Raw genomic sequence first — 5,194 nt, 5'->3', positions numbered from 1 at the left:
AATTAATTGATCCACATAGTTTTCTTTCGTTAATCAATACTAGAATTTGATAATTAATTGTTGTTTTATCTCTTAAGACAAGGCGAATATTGTTTATTTTGTTCTTTTAACGAATATTGATTAAACAAAGAATAAAGACTTTTGCAATGTAATTCCTACGTGATTGACCCTTATAAATAAAATCAACTAACTTAGTTTTTAGGAGCCACGTTGCATATATTGATTGGTGATGAAATTGTTAAAAAGGAAGAGCTAGTAGAGGCCGTAACTAGGGCTAGAATAGCGATTCCTCCCTAAAAGTAACGATATTTTAGTACCCTCGCTCCCGAACTCATTTCTAGTATACGTAGACCAATTTGGGCATTGTAAGGAGGGTGTTCCCATCGTAGGGGATCCTTCCTTAGATGCCCATGGACCTTTAAAAGCCTAGGACTTTACACTTGTTAGGGTGTATTAGGATTTGAGTTCCTAACTGTTTGGGAGACCTTGAATTAGAATTTATTCTATCATTACGGTTTTTTTGTAAGAAACAAGTAGGAGTCACAAATGAGTTTTGGGAAAACTCAAAAACCTCATTCATGTCTTACCCCCATGTGGAGTTCATGGGATAATTAGCACAAATCGTAAGTTTATCCATGCCCAAATTGGTCTACATAAACTAGAAATGAATTCGGGACCGAGGGTACTAAAATAGCGTTCCCATTAAAGGAGAATCGCTGATCGGGATAGGATAGGTCGTTAAACTACCACCCTAATCAAATTAACAATTTATAAAGCCTAAGCCTACACTAAGCTAGTTAGTAGCAAGTAAAGGTTCGAACCACTAGGGAAGCACGCTAATTCAACACCAAATATCACTAATTCAAGAGTAAAAAGGGGATTGTTTTGTTGGATTTGTTGATTGGAACACTAAAACTACAAGTAAGCAAGAAAATGATGATTAAAATCAATAGAAAATTACGCTAGGGATTCGGGGGTGTCCAATATGATTAGAAAGAGGAGAATAATGGTGATTATCATGAAACATATGCCAAATAACACAAGGTTCTACCTAAACAATTCATCCTCATGCAATAGTCTAGGCAAATCAATGAAAGAGGTCTCCCCTAATAAGGATCATCCTCATGCATCCTATTAGTTACAATCAAATCAAGAGAATAAAGAAGCACAATCCATAAAAACTCCACTTTAATAACTCATTCTCATGCAATCATTAAAATAAAGGTGATCCTAATCTAATTCAAATCACTTTCATGCATTTAAACTAGAAAACATCAAATAGAGTGCAACAATAATCCCAAGCTAATAAAAATCATGTCTTTCATCAATATATGGCATAAGTTCAATCCAACCATCATCATTCATCCATCATTCAATACATATCTTCCACTCCCTTCCCCTAGCTAAGAGTTTAGCCTAGAGAAGGGAGATTAAACATAATATCAAAACTAGACATAAACACAAAAAACTCAAAACAAGACATGATTGAAATATATGAAATCAATAACAACAAGATAAACTAATAAGAAAGACAAAAATAAGTAATAATAAAGAAAATAAATAATATCAAAGGAAAGGAGAAGAGATTACTAAAGAAAGGATTGAAGAAAGATGAAAACTTGGATGCTTGCTTGATTGATGGAAGATTAAAGCTTGAGCAAAGTTAAATAAAATAAAGGAAGCTTGAATAACAATCTATTTTCTCTCTCTATATTAGGCTAATGTTCTATGGAATTAGTACTAAGAGTCCCGTCTATATATATGTGGCTCCACCCAAAAGAAAGAGACTTGGACAACAAGGCGCAAATAAATCGTAAACCCAGTCGTGCGCGCCCGCACATGAGTCTTGTGCGCCCGCACACAATGTGTGTGCGCCCTCTCATCGTAGTGCGCGGCCGTAACTTTGAGGGTACGTGGAAAATGAGCGCGCCCGCACATGAGTCCTGCGCGCCCGCGCATAGGTGTGTGCGCCCGCACAAAGGTCGCGCGTAGGGTCGCGCAAACTCTCTGGTTTTGCTCTGTTTCTTCAGTCTGGCTGTGCGGGTTCTGACAGGGCTGCGCGCCCGCACAGCCTTACATGTGCGCCCGCACAGAAGCCGCACAGCACCCCGCGCACAACAGATAGCTTGGCTTCTTGATATCCTCTTTCTTTCGGCACATAATACCTACAAAACCAAAGCATGGAGATCAAAATAAAAACAAAGCGAGAAGACTAAGAGAAGGGAAGATAAGGGAGAAAAGGAAAAAGGAAGCAAAACTGAGTAAAAATGCTTAGAAAAAGGGCCAAACAAGCGCAAATGAGGGGAAAATCCTTAGAGAAAAAGGATAAAAGAGTGGCATAAATGCCACTCATCAATCGCTATTCTAGCCCTAGTGCAGCCTCTACTAGCTCTTCCTTTTTCACAATTTCATCACCAAATAATATACGCAATGCGATACCTAAAATAAACAAGATTTGCCTTAGCTTAAGTGATCAATCAATCAATTAATTATTCAATTCTAATCTTATTTAACGCAAGATACTATGTGGAATAAATTAATTAAATATCCTTTTAAAGTGGTCAAACTACACTAATTTATTGATTAAGGTTCTTTTAAACAAGAAAAGTAGATATGATTTATCTAAGTGCTAGGGAATTTACCACTTCTCTTTTCTAGATCTCCGTTCAGAACACTTATGGACTCCTTCTTGTACGGGAACCTCCATCGTAATAACAAAGATTAAGAGGGGTGAGTGTTTAGGACAAAAGGGTTTGGTAGCACAAATTAACAAGATTTTCTGCCAGAGTTTTAGGTTAAATTCTTTATGTTTAAGCCTCGTATTAAGCCCCTATTTATAGGGAATGGATGCAATTAGGGTTTTAAGCATTCTGCCGCAGCAGGTGTCGCGCGCATCTGGATGAGTTGCGAGCTGCATCCCAGCGTAAGTAATTTAGTTTAGTTGCTATGGTAAGTGTAACTGGATGTCTTGCACGCGACATTATGGTATGATTTGATTTTATATTTTTATGAAATTCAGAATCTCCCATGAGCGCATCTTATGAAGTTGCGCTGGGTGTTGCGTGCGCCAGACCAGCGCGACTCATTGAGATGCGCACGGCTTTTTCTGCGGTAGAATTAAATTTAACCAGGGCGCCTCTATATCCGTCATTATTGGGTCTAAAGCACGGCATAAGCCTAAGACCTTGTTTGTATTTGTTTTTGGGTTAGGCTAGTCTTTTTGTGTCGTTGCGGTTTAACCAGTCATCCATAAGCATTCTTTACTTCGATCCAACACGAAGATGGTTTTATTTATCGTCATTACACTTCCTGTCGGGACAGGATGCCAAAAGTAGATGTCTACAGTTATCCCCCACTTTGATCGAGTCTGGAATAGACGAGGATCAAAGCAGTTAAGGAAATAAATCCGAGACTTATTCTGCGAAGTTCTCAAAGAGTAGAGAATCTTTCAGAAATGTTAGGGATGTCGAAACGATCCTTGATTCGCTAAGTGTTTGAAACAAGTAGCTATTAAGGCTAGAGAAAATATTTTCTATTCTTAACGCGCTGAAGAATCTAGGTTGATCCTTTACAATTGTAGAACGCTTTTACATGTAAAGGTGTTCTGGGTGATGTCATGTCTGAGAAGAGATCGGTTTAAAAAGGATTAAAAGGGGTTGATGTCCTCCCAATCATGTCATCGTTGGTCTAAAGTCCCTAGATACGTTATTGAAAATTTAGCCTGATTTTAACAATTTGAAAAGGTGATAAAAAGAATTTTTCGGCTTTCGCATCCTTCGGCTTTAGCAGCCTTTCGACTTTTGCAGCCTAAACCTTTCAGCTTTCGCAGTCGGAATAAAGTTCTTGATAATCCGCTTGTTAAAACGCAATACTCGATGTCCATAAGATAGAAATACATGTCTCAGGACTGGAGGTATATATCCAAATCTAGTGAGAAAGAAGAAAATCGGCAACTCTCTCAGCAGTTTTGGCAACAAGATGAGTAAACGTATCTCAGGATTAGGGTCCTGGTGACTACATAGGTGCGACATCGTCTCGTCGCTCTTTATATACAGGGGGTGGACGACACCCTTACTGTCCGGTAAGCTAGTAAGCTCACTAACTACCGTATTTGCTTCCAATCAAGAAGTGCTTGTTCTTGAATGGTTCGGTGTGCCTATCAACTCGTGAGCTAACGCCTAAAGTAAAGTAATTTTCTAACTTTTAGTTCCGAAAGGTAGATCTCGCAAAGTTGGGGAAGAAGTGAAATTTACACAACACCTACGCCATACAATTTTACGCTGTATGATAACGCCTTGCATTTTTACGCTGCATGAATTAGTACAAAACTAACTTAAGGTAACACCACATGGTATCACTTTCAAGGCTAGATACATAACTAATTTATAAGTAACACTATTGTAACACTTTGATATTATGTAACACTTGATGGTAACACTTTGATATTAAGCAGCACTTGATTGTAGCACTATTAAAACAGGTAACATTTTGTGGTAACATTAACATGTGTTACCCTTATTTATTGAGAAAGATAAAAAATAAACTTTCATTAAAAATAAGTGTGTTAATTAATTCTCAGTTTTTTTTTTTTTTACAAGAATTAATTCCTAATTTTGACAATTCATTTATGTACTAGGTTTATTATTGACACCAAAGAAATATATATAATACAAAATAAAATTTAGAGAAAAAAATTTCAAAACCTCCAAAGAAAAAAATAACAAAACGGATTCATGAATTTCCTCCTTCCAGGGCCATCGAAAATCTCTGACCTAAGTTCGTTTATCGTCTTGCGCACGGCCACAAGTTTATAACAGTTCGTTCTTCAGTTGAAAATTCAGTTCATTAGTGTTGGATTGTGATACGACCTTAAATATGAGCATAGTCTTGGAGAGCACTGTTCCATTGAATTCTGATGAGAAAACAATGAGAGCTGAGCTGGCAGAGCCAAGGGAGGGAATGACAGCTCAGCAAAGTTTGTTAGGAAGGGAATAATTAAGTTCACTGAATTTAAGAAAAAGAATCTTTCTGTTATTTTTATTCTTGTTCTGTTTTTGGTTTTGTAAGGCTATTTAAGCCATAGTGATGATGTAATAACTTTTTATGCTGAATGAAAATCTTATTCCCTTCTCTCTCTAAACTCTCTCATACTCCATTGTTAATACTGTTACATTGATTAATTCTCTCGAGATTT

This window comes from Chenopodium album, chromosome 8 (assembly GCF_948465745.1).
Source record: "Chenopodium album chromosome 8, dcCheAlbu1.1, whole genome shotgun sequence".
Taxonomy (NCBI): Eukaryota; Viridiplantae; Streptophyta; class Magnoliopsida; order Caryophyllales; family Amaranthaceae; genus Chenopodium; species Chenopodium album.
This window is presented reverse-complemented; position numbering follows the sequence as displayed.